This window comes from Pelophylax lessonae (assembly GCF_965119305.1).
Source record: "Pelophylax lessonae genome assembly, chromosome: 2".
Taxonomy (NCBI): Eukaryota; Metazoa; Chordata; class Amphibia; order Anura; family Ranidae; genus Pelophylax; species Pelophylax lessonae.
Window position 1 is genome coordinate 166,577,346 of NC_138769.1, and position 13,145 is coordinate 166,590,490.

Below are 13,145 nucleotides of genomic sequence, written 5' to 3' on the forward strand. Positions count from 1 at the left end.
GGAAGGAATGAATGTTTTGCAGAATAATTTGACAAATTAATATATAAAAAATACTGGATGGATCTGAAAATTGAGCCTTCATTAGGACCCCCATAGCATTCAAGATTTAAAAAAAAAAAAAAACGCACCTTAAATGTCTTTAAAACTTAATTAAGTTGAAATAATGGACACAACCGTCAGTAAGACAGCTTTTAATGTATTTTCCTTCACCCACTAGGCACTCAGGTAATCCCCAGTTCAGTCACTCCACAAACAAATCTATTTTTGGCTGACATAAACTTGCAAGTAATCAGTTATTTAGATCAAAGGCCAGTTCCTCACATATCGAGATATAAATATAAAATTGGAATGACAGCAGCAATACCTTCATAAGAGTTCACAGCTCTAATGTTCCCCTGCCTTACAGCTAATAAAATTCCCATGTATAAATAAAAAAAAAATCTAACATGCTAAATTCCATAATGATGGCTGCAGCAACTGGGAACTCAGAGACATACTTCTGTTGAGATCTTACCTAAAGCTGAGTACACACTATCAATTTTTCTTTTCTAAGTGTCGGTTCACACTGTGGCGATCCGACTTCGGGGGCAACTTGTAAAGTCGCCGTGCACCGCGACTTCCACGTACTTCACATAATGGAAGTCAATGCAAGTCGCTCCGACTTGTGTCAAAAGTAGTACAGGAACCTTTTTCTAAGTCGGAGCGACTTGAGTCGCTCCTATTAGAACGGTTCCCGTAGCACAGAATGGACCGCGACTTGTCAGGCAACCAAGTCGCCTGACAAGTTGCGGTAGTATGAACCGGGACTTAAAGCAGTGGGCTGAACAAAAAAAACAACAAATTCCTGCATCCACACAAGCAAGATGGATGCAGAAATTCTTCCAGCTATGCTACTGTATTTTGACAGTGGGGACTTCTCAACTATCAAAATACACTGATCAGCCCGCTGATCGAAGTAGGTTTTCCAGCAGGACTCTTCCACAGCAGCCGATCTAACAATCAGTTTCTGTTGAACAGGGGGGGGCACTCAGAGCAAAATTTGGCAAGTTCCTTCTGAAGCAGCCACATTTAAATCCGAGTATACCTGGCTAATAAACCTGAGATTTAGAAAAAAAAATTGCTAATTTAATCTTCCCACACTGCTCTAAAACCGAAATTTTAGAAAAATTTACACTTGTCAGGACATATCTCCAAATACTTGATAGGTAGATGCTTGCTCCACGTCTGAGACTCACCAAGTAGTGAAGGAAGGCTGAAGCTGGCCATACATGTAGTGATTTATGATGAGCAGGCTGAAATTCGAGGCGCCCTGGCACCCTTGCTGGCACTCTCCCACCCAACATCTATCGATCTGAAGAAGGTGGTTGCAAAATTTTCGAACAATAGCTACAATCCATTTAGATGCAGTCACTGTTCCAGTATCCTGATAAAATAGAGATTCCTCCATCCACGTTGTTTTGTGAAAGGCCAGCTTTTGGATGACAGTCACAGCTCTGAAGCCCACAGCTTCAGAAACAAATCAGAATGATCCCATATTCCAATGGTTACCTAAAGTCGAGCAATTCTCGCACAAGGATAAAAAGGTGGAGGGGATTTGTGTTTCTTAATGTGATTTTTTTTATTACACACTTACACAATATATAGTGAAGTTAAAAAAAATATTAGTCAGTTTAAAAGGCAGGATGTTATCCTAGTAAATGGCAAAATATTGATAACAGCCAGAGGGCCATTTAATACAAAACAAAAATGCTCAACTAAGTATAAGAATCTATAAATAAGAGCAGTTTGTATTATGAATCGGCCAATTATCGGTGCGGCTGATTATCGGAGGCCGATATTCTCTTTTTTTGAAGTATCGGTATTGGCCACAAACTTGCCGATATGACCGATATTTCGTCAAGTGGTTGTACCGGAGGGATGCCTGCAGCTAGAGGCATCACCCCGGTACTGTTAATTCAGAGCTGGCGGTCAGCTCTCTTGTAATGACAACTGAAGCCGATGAGCAGCTGCTCAATTGTCATTACAAGGAGTGGAAGGGGCCGCCTTCTCCTGTCCCGAGACACCAGCCGACACATCCACCGCTGGCCGAAGACCTGAACAAAGCCGCATTTGGCTCTGATCGAATATGTGATGTAAGAACCCTGAAGCGATGTCATGACATCACTTCCAGGTACTGGGTCCTTAAAGGCACCAAATTAAAAAGAAAATGACAGCATTCAAAACAGCCAAACTTGGCGTTTTGAATGCTTTTAAGTGCAGAGGAGGAAGTGATAAAAAAAAAACATTTTTTTTAAAGGATTGTAAAAAAAAAAAAAACACTTTAAAATGTGCAGAATATCGGCATCCAATATCAGCTATAGGTCTGAAGGGTGGCCGGAAAATCGGTATCCGCCCTGAAAAAACAATATCGGTCGATTCCTAGTTTGTATGGCAGCATCGAGGATCTACAATGTTTTTTACAACTGACCTGAATGCGCTGTATTATTATTAGTCTATGCACTTAGGTATTTATACATTTTTTTCTGCATTTACTGTGCACTAAAGTAAAGAACTAATATAGTCCATGCATTCGTTTAAAGGGTAAGTTCACCTTTACAGAAAATCTGTAATGTGAACCTACACTGGACCCCCTAACCGCCCCCCTGTACCAGAGTCCCACGATCCCCTGCTGTTAAACACCGGGACACCACTTCACTGATCTGGGGATTTTAAATCTTCCTGGCTTTCTCTCCTCTCCTCTCACGCTGACAGGACAGGCTAGATGGATTCTCGTCAGCACCGTCCATGAGACGGTGCTGACCAATTAGAATGTTTCTTATCCATAGACGCTGAGAAATATAAGTAGGAGATTAAGCCACGGTGATTTCAAATGTCTGAACCGGTGAAGCAGCGCCTGACAGCGGGGGGGATCGCGGGACACTGGTACAGCAGGACAAGGGGGATGGGGTCCAGTGTAAGTTCACCTTACAGATTTTCTGTAAAGGTGAACGAACACTTTAAGGTTATCCATCAGACTACCAATATAGAACAAATTTTCAATTATTACCAAATCCCAATCGGTGATGAAGCTATAGCTACATTTCATTAACATTTACAAAAATATAAAAAGTCTACTAGAAATAGGTTGTGGTTTTGAAAAATGATTTGATGAGGAAATGCATGATATAGACCACATGTCCTATACCTGGCCCTCAAAAGTCACAACATCTCATACACTAAACGCTCATTCACACTGGCAGCAGCCCTTGGCAATATGTTGTGATGTAAATGCTGCACCACTGTGCTGCAACTGCATGCATTACACATGGCTACCGCACAGCCCCATACACTTAAATGGGTCACATTCGGCTGTTTAATTTTTGCCTGCGTGGTTGCATACCCTTTTTTAGGTAGGCGCTCGAGGCTCAACCACGTGGTTTTACAGCAAGTTAGCCATCTGTGTGTACGAGCCCTTCGAGAACAGGTGAAAAATGTGGCTTCTGGTTTAGAGATTCAAAACTTTATGCCATAAAGAAAACAGAGGAGTTCAGCTAAATGTGAGAATTTTATCACTTTTACAACCTCTAGGCCAGTGATGGCAAACCTTGGCACCCCAGATGTTTTAGAACTACATTTCCCATAATGCTCATGCACTCGGCAGTGTAGTTGTGTAGTTCCAAAACATCTGGGGTGCCAAGGTTCGCCATCTCTGCTCTAGGCAATAACTTACTCAAATGAAACAGATGTAGTAAAATTGAGTCAGTTGACAACAAGGGATTAAATCTTACACACCTCAAAATCTCATATTTAGTTAAAGCGTAACTCCACTTTTGTTGAAAAAAAAAAAAAAACATTCTGCTCTGGGTAATCTATATACATTGCAAAGATTTAAACAAACGTCGTTGCAGATTCCTTCCTGAAGAAATCACGCTTTGTTCCTCTGTGCCCAGTGAATCTAATGGGAGTGGTTTCATAATTATCAAGCGGTTGCTGCAGAATCAGGGCTCTAATGAGGAAAGTTGCAGGGTCTGCATCCCAAAAAAAACATTTTGGTTGCAGGGAATGCCACAAATCTGACTTGTATCTAAGGCAGACTTCTGGGAAAATCAGCGAGCCAATCACACAAGCAGGAAATTATGTTTCTGGGGATGGGGGTGGAGTAGTACAGAACACCTCCAGGTAGCCATATTGCATTGCACTTTACAGAAAATTACAGAGCTGCAGATTGAGAGGAAAAGGACATTTTTAAAACATAAAAATTACAATATGACTTGTGTTGCAATTGTATATGCTCTATATATTTTTTTCTTTTGCTATTTTTGTTCCCCATGAAAGTGGAGTTACACATTAAACTAAGCTGGACAGGTACTAAAGTTTACAATAAAAAAAAGGTACTAAAGTTTACAAAAAAAAAAAACAGGCACAGATATGCCTACATCTATCCTTACATAAGCCTTTTAAGCACCCTCTGGAACTCCCAGGATGTTCAGTATACTAACAGTGGTTTCAAGTTCCAAATGTCAGAATTCTGGCCTGTTCACCATCCTGTAATGAAATCTAGAGAACCATGCAACACTGGGGGCAAACCAGATCTCAGCCTGGACCAGGAGTTTCAATAGTGCATTTGGTATCTGTTTTTATGCTATGTTTAGAACGTCAGATGCAACAGTTTTACTGTAATCCCAAACACTTTTATGCAGGAGTAGTGCATTGTCTTTGCAGACTGATATGGTGCCATTCACATGGTACAGGAAAGTAAATCAGTCAGTTACATACTTGCCAGCATTTCTTAGCTGGAGAAATAATAGCTAGCTACAGTTGTCTTGTTCAAGAATATAAACCAGCTTCAATGGCCCTCAGGAACAGAGATTCATAAATATACAATGAGCACTAGACTCATTACAGCAGGAACGCGATTGTTTGGTATAGATTACACACAAATGTTTATTTCATAAACTTTTTTAATACATGTTAGCCAATTTGTGCAATAAACCAATTAATTGTGGTTTACAGTTAGATACTATGCTGGAGAATAATGTATTTTCAGACACCTAATTTGTTTGTTAACTTAGTTCTTAAATAAAGTTGAATATTTAAAAAAAACCATGTGGCCTAAAAACTTAAAAAACCACCAGCCAAAATGCAACTTTTTAGATATGACTGCAGCAATCAATTGGTTCAGATAATCATCACTCTTTAATGACTTAGCTACAGTAAACTGAAATCTGACCATGATGGAATTACTGCATTGCTCTTTGCAAGGCCTTCTTAAGACAAAAGTGCTGCATTATTACGTCAGGAGACGTCTTCCTATATTTTCTTCATGGCTTTGGATTCATGTTACCTGTGATATAGCAACACCCAGGGAATGGCACTAGTGAGAAGTATAGAGCTGCTTTTCTCTGCAGCACCAAGCATTTAATACAAGAACTGTTGCAGTGCTGCTACAGTGTACCATAGCACCTGCTCTGCCAAAACCTGAACGCGGTACCTTATCACCAGCTAATTTCAGTTTTAGTAATCACTTCCTTGCTATTTCTGTGCTGGCCTCTTCCTTTTCAAGTGATTTTATTCTTGCCATTTTAAAATGGATCTTGTTGCGAGGAGCATGAAATGCAGACAAAGCAATTTGTAAGGGGCTAAATGGATCACAAAATGTGAAAGCCATAGAGAATTGTAATGATCTAAAGCAGTTTTATATACCATGTCTCTAGTCTTAAGCCTAGTACACACGATCAGAAAATCGGATGAAAAAAACTGCTTTCAAAGCAATCCTATGATAATCTGATCGTTAGTACTGAGCTTTCGAGAGCTGACCACAACAGTTCATCTGAAGTTATTTGAAGAGACAAACAACATTTTTTTTTTCACACAATACCAGATCATACAATTTTTGTTCAATCAGTACAGTATTCATCCGAAAAAAAAAAAAAAAAAACAGAAGCAAGACCACGCATGTGAATGACAATACAACACATGACATCACTTCCGAAGTTGTATTCTGTTGTACGAGAATTTTTGCAAGTTGAGTAACCTTCATTTTCGATATAGGACTATTATGAAAAAAAAAAAAAAAAAATGGACGATTAATCTTCTGATATTCTCATTTTGTATACGAGGCTTTAGTCTCCTGCAACATTCAAAGGGGTAACCACACCTGTAACAAATCTGCACTGCAAAATAAAATCTGTTATTTTGAAAAATGGGACAGTCACTGTGGAGCAATAATTCAAGACTGGTGATAGGCCACCAAAAGCTATGTCATTCTTTTAATCCATAATCAGAAGAAACAATATTTCAATATTTACCAAGGATAAGTTATTTTGTTGGCTTTAGATCCATTTGTACCACAACATACTGTGCTTAAGGCAGTTCTAAAGGCTGAAGATTTTTTATCTTCATGCATTCTATGTAATGCATAAAAGTGAAAAAACCTTCTGTGTGCAGCAGCCCCCCCAATCCTTACCTGAGCCCCCCTCCGATCCAGCGATGTTCACTATAGTCTCGGCTGTATGGGGATTCTACCTCCTCATTGAATAAGACAGCAGCGGGAGCCTATTGGCTCCCACTGCTGTCAATCATAGCCAGTGAGCCAATGAAGAGAGAGCATGGCGGAGCCACAGCTCTGTGTGTCTTTATGGACACAGTGTAGTGGCTTGGGAGCAAGCCCGCAGCAGTGCCCCCAGGGCAAACAGCTTTCTCTGAGGGCACTGCTTGAGGGTAGGGATCAAGGAGTGCTGGTGGGGGACCCGTAAAGAAGAGGATCAGAACTGCTCTCTGCAAAACCACTGCACAGAGCAGGTATGTATAACGTTTATTTCCAAAAAAAAAAAAACAAAACAAAAAAAAAAAAAAAAAAAAAAAAAACTTTAATATAAAACTTTTAATACACAATTTTTTTGCACACAGAGGCGCACTGCGATAAGCAGCCTGTTCATTTTGCACAGCTGTTAGAACAGAAAAAGATGCTGCTTGATTTTTTAAAACAGCAACCTGCAACACACAAAGTTATCAAATTTGTGCATGGTGATATGCTGTAGCGCAATGTACAGTATACATGCATTAGTGTGCAGTGAATGAGGCAGCACACATGTACTACGTCATGCCACGCTGTGGTGTAAACCAGCCCTTAATACCCAATAGGCTGCGTGCACGAGCACTCAAAGTATAATAAACCAGTGTCAAATGCAGGCAGACTGCACCTACAAACTTGCTGCATTAGGCTGTTGCCACAAGCCCTAAGCTCCTGAAAATGCAAGCTACCACACTATATGTGGCTAGAAGGCAAGCCTAATTTATTATAATATATGTAACCATGCCCAGCAAGTTGGAGATGTCATATGTTTATCAATCCAGTAACACCCCAACACTTTACCTTCTTGTAGGCTTCATGCATATAGCTATAGGAAAACATGCTAAATTTGACTTCAGAGAATTTTCAACAGCACTGCTGTGAAGTATCCAGCCATGAAATATAGGAATGCAGATGGAACACTTACATTTTGGGGTTTGGTGGCCTTTTTTTTTGTTTTCATAATAAAAAGAAAACTTCTGGCATTGCTGATTTCATACATATTACAGCTCTTGTCAACTTCTTGAGGTGTATCTGCCTCCCCAGTGTAAAAAACAAACCTTAAAGTGGTTGTAAAGTCAGAAAGTTTTTCTATCTTAATGCATTCTATGCATAAAGATAAAAAAACCTGTGTGCAGCAGCCCCCTCAGCCCCCCTAACACCTGAGCCCGAGCTCGAGCCCAATGATGTCCATGAGTGCTCGGCCCTCCGGGACTCTCTCCTGGGGCTTTTTTTTTTAGAACTTATTTTGCCTGGAGTTGTGCATTAAAGAGTTGGTAAAACGGTTCTTCCATTGAAAACATTAGGAAAGTCCCACATTACTTAAAGTGTAAGTAAACAGTGCCAATTTTTCTTTTTTAAAAATAAATAAAACCCTGTAAAGTAAAGGCATAATGTGCTAGTATGCATTGCATACAAGCACATTATGAAATACTTTAGAACGAATCCCTGCACCGCAGTGCTGTGAGCTCTGACTGACGCTTCCATCTTCACCCGGTCTTCCTTCCAGGTTCGCATCCCCTGGCCGTCTGATTGGATGCACCGCCATGACGTCATACATTGATTTAGATATTAAAGTCATCACTGAGCACCTCATAGAAATGTAAAATTCATTTAATGTGTCATCATATTTTAAAGCCATCCAATGCATTTTTGACATTTAACCAAAACCAAATAGCTTTAGTTACTGACTTTTTTTTTTAGGCACAAATCTTATAGGATTCTTCTATTTCAGACTGAATGAGGGGAAAATGAGTTGTGTTTGGCTAGTTTAAAGCAATCGGTTCTGCTGTGATGGAGGGCAGATTCTACATGAGGCTAGGCACAGAGCTGCTCAAGAAGAGACAGCCAACCAATGCCTCCGCCTTACATGGTAGACAGCTGGAATTAATAAGGCCCTATCATGATAATCATACACGGAAAAACAAATATTACAATCTTGACTTTAGATATGCTTTCCTAAACACATAAATCTTTTCAATTGCTAGTCTTTATTTAAAATATATATATATTTTTTATTAGTGTTTATAATAGCTTTGTTTTTTGATTAATATTGTCCCCGTAGGTGCAAGTGCACACGGGCAATAGCACTCCACTTGCATTAAAATTGGGTCAATTTAAATGGCAATATCTATTGTGAATGCATTATTATACTACTGTATTTAAAGTATAACAAAAAGGCAAAACTTTTTATTTTTAAGATTTGTATGGAGACATGATGAGGAGTTTAGAAGCACACTCTGGCTTTTATTAACATCTCTGTCGCAGTTGGGAAGATTCACTTTCTAGAACACCTCTGTCACTGGGAATTACAGTGAGGGAATTGCCAAAATTCTGACTTAGCATCAGAACAGGAACAGAGGGGAATCTTGCAATGAGGACATTTGTTCCTGTGACATCTGTCTAAACCTGACCATACACTGCATGAATTTCTTCAGGACCTGGGCAAAATTCTCTCAGCGGGTGGCCTTGTCAGCTGCCTCCTACCCAACATCCCTCTATTGAAAATAAATAAGAATCAAAGAATCTGGGCAGAAAAAAAAAAGTGTCACCCGAAAAGCAGCTGAAAAAAAATTGAACATACAGAAAAAGATTTGTCAAACTGTACTGCATAGCAAGGATGACGGAAACTGGTAATTCTTTTTCTCCATTGGCCTGCAGGCTGAAAAAAAAGTCAGTGCTGGCCAGATTTAGAGTAGAGTTCCCTTGCATTGGAAAGCTATCTCCTCACTTACTGTTAAATCTACAAGACAAGAAGGAAATTCCCCAATAAGACACAGATTGTTAAAAAAAAAAAAAAAAAATTGATAGTGGTCCATCTAAATTGAAAGATATACTTTAACTTGCAATAAAAATGTTGAAATGTGAACGTTACAGTTTCCAGTAAGGTGCATTAGGCACAAGGTAAACATAGTTTTGGGTAATGTACTGGCAATCACAGTAAGTACAATCTTCTACGTCACTCACTGTAAGTGCACAAAAATTACAGTTCAGTCAGCAGTATGCACATACAAGGGACAAGTTACTAAAAAAGGTAAATAGTTCAATTTTCATTTTAAAATGGATTTTCCCCCAGAGATTACTGAATGGAATAAAATGAAACTCTCCTAACTACCATCATTAAAATCACATGCAAGCAAAAACTCTTTTTTTTTTTTTAAATGTTCTTCCGCATGATTGGGTTTTCTTTGCAAAGTGAAATTTCACCACATTTACAAAGATCTGGGGGAAATTCCCTTGCAAAGTGGACAGCCTGTTTACTTTTAGTAAAAGAACTCCACTGACTTGAGAGAAGAGTTAAAGCAGCTTTTGGAAGAAAGTAGGCGGGTTTATTAACAATGAGGGATTCTGGTGCGAGGCTAAAATTTTAGAGGAAGGTGACAAATTATTTTTTTCTAACATGGAGAATGGTAGTAAAAAAATGGTTAGATTTAATTAACCCCAATACAGAACACTAGGGCAGTTTCCAAAATAAAACAATAACCCCTTCTCAGGGTAAAAGGCCATTAACAGTCAGACATGAAGAAAGGTCTAGGCCTCGTTCACACCATGTGCAAAGACGTCAGATTTTCTGCACACTTTCAGGAAGGGCACAAAAAAAGAAAAAAGTTCTTTATGTACCCTGTTCACTTCACAAGAGTGGTATCATTTGTTGATTTTTTTCTGCGCAGAAATCTGCAAAAAATGTATGCAGTTTTGTGGGCAGAAAAAAAAAAACAGAGGACATCAACATTGATGTGAACAGGGCACATAACTGACGCGCATGAAAACGGATATCAACATGCATAAAAATCACTGAAACACGCATAAAAACTGATGTAAACTCACGTCTCTGCAAGTGAATTCTGCATGGTTTTCCCATCTGTTTTCATGCACGGATGGTGTGAACGAGCCCTTACATTAGAAATACACACATTAGGAACTATGTGTGGCCACACCCCCTCAGTATGACATAGCTGTCAATGGTAGTAGCAGGATAAGACACAGGGCGACACCCAGCCATCGCCAATGAACAAAGGCAGACACAAATTTTTCTGCTTGTGTGGTTTAGTGCCTTGAAAAAGTATTCATACCCCTTGAAACTTTCCACATTTTGTCATGTTACAACCAAAATTATTTTTATTCAGATTTTATGTGATAGACCAACACAAAATGGCACACAATTGTGAAGTGGAAGGAAAATGATAAATGGTTTTCAACATTTTTTACAAATAAATATCTGAAAAGTGTGGCGTGCATTTATATTCCGCCTCCCTTTACTCCGATACCCCCAACTAGAACCTAGTGGAACCAATTGGCTTCAGAAGGTCAACTAATTAGTAAATAGGGTCCACCTTTGTGTAATTTAATCTCGGTATAAATCAGGGCTGTGGAGTCAGAGTCAAGGAAATTTTGGGTACCTGGAGTCGGAGTCGGCAAACAATGCACCCACTCCCGACTCCTACTAAATTTAGATTGGAATTAAAAAAAAAAAAGCAAGTTTAAATGTCCCAGTTCACAAAAAGTTATAATTAATGACTTAGTATAAGGAAACTTATAATTGAGGCCAAATGTAAAAAGGAAGAACTACAAAAGTTCTGAAAGGACATTTTGTCTTCCTTAAAATGGATGCATGCACATGTCACAGAGTCAATTATTTTGCTATTAATGTTAGATTTGTGGATGAAAATAACAAAATAATAACACGGACCCTCGGATTAAAGGACACTCAGGCACATCACACCAGTGATTACCTTCAGAAGTTAGGGGAGGGTGTTCTAGAAGATTTTGAAATTACAATGGAACAGATTTTATGTGTTGTGCTCAACATGTTAGAAGCGTTATCTGTCACAATTGAGAAGATGAACGCAGATGAAGAAGGTAACAGATATTAGAGTTAGAGGAAGACAGCTCTGCAAGTATTGGAGAAAGTTTAGAAACCGAAGAGAATGCTGACCTTTTTTTAGACAACTTTGTTGAAGAAGCATTGAAGCTTGCTACTATTCATCATATGTGATGGGCTGTTCATACACTGCAACTTGCCATAAGAGATGGATTAAAAGATCGCCATGCAGCTACACTAATTGGCAAATTACGGCAAGTAAAGGCCCGTACACACGTACCGATCGTCGGCATACAAACGTCGGCGGACGAAAGATCTGCCGATTGTATGCGTGTTAGTATGGTGCCTCCAACAGATGTCTGCGCACAATCCGCGGACAAAAGTCTTTCTTGCAAACATGAAAATTTTCGTCTGCGGACACCAGAACGGACGATTGTTCGCCTGTCAGTACAGAATTCGGCCGACAGACCGCAGATTTGCAAGACTGGGCATGCTCAGAAAATAAAAAACACAGGGAAAGTTAACCATTACATGACATCACTTCTGCAGTCAGCTGAAGTCTGCAGACAAAATTCTTGTGCTGTCCTTGTGCTGTCTTTGCACTTTTCAACAGACACCGACATCCCGGGGAGAAAAGAGGAACATTTGTATGACGACGATCTGCGTGTGTACGGGGCTTTACTGTTGCAGCCAGGGCCCCGAAAACAGATGCAATTTTGAAAAGACGTGCAGGAAAAGGAGCCATTTTGGATCAAACAACTCGCTGGGGAAGCACTTATTTAATGGTGAAGCGTTTGCTTGAACTTAAAGACTTCATAGAAGAAATGGACAATGAAAATCTTGCATTAACTGAAAGCCAGTGGACACAAACAAAAGAGCTGGAGAACCTTCTTTCTCACCCCTTTACTGTCACCAAGAGGTTGCAATGCGACAATCTAACCCCAGGTAAATTCCTCTTGGAATGGAAGAGCCTGTTATATCGCCTGAAAAAAAAATGGAGGGTTAATAGCTGAGGGCATTGCATCTTCAATGATGGGAAGAGAGTCTTTTGCTGGAAAATGAAATCTTGTTAGCTATTTATGTCGACCCAATGAGCCGACTTTTGTTGAACAGTGAACAGACTGCTACTGGGAAAAAGGCCCTCTATGATGTAGCAGTTCACCTGAAGGGATTACGACCTGAAATACCTCCACAGGATGAAGTTCTTTTAAGCAATAGTGGTAACTCAGGATCATCTTCTTCAAACAAAGAATTAGACTGATTCCTTCTTAGACAAATGGAAGTTGCTAAAGGAAAGCGACGTCGCATAAGTGTTACAGAACCAGTAAATGTCCAAATAAAAAAATTCCAACAGGAGTTTTAAAAAGCACTAAAAGTTGTTGAAAAGTATGATCGCTCATCAAAACTTACTGTTGAAGAAGCCATCCTTGTTTATCCAGAGAGCGTTAGTGATGTGGCCAGAATAGTTACTGCAATGCCACCCACCCAAGTCAGTGTCGAAAGATTAATACAGAGGAGTCGGAAGTACAAAAAACTGAGTCGGAACATTTATCTACCGACCTCACAGCCCTGGTATAAATACAGCTATTCTGTGAAGTCTTTAAAGGTTTGTTAGAGAACGTTAGGGAACAAACAGCATCATGAAGGCCAAGGAACACACAGGTCAGGTCAGGGATAAAGTTGTGGAGAAGTTCAAAGCAGGGTTAGGTTATAAAAAAAAATAAGCTTTGAACATCTCAAGGAGCACTGCTCAATCCATCATCCGAAAATGGA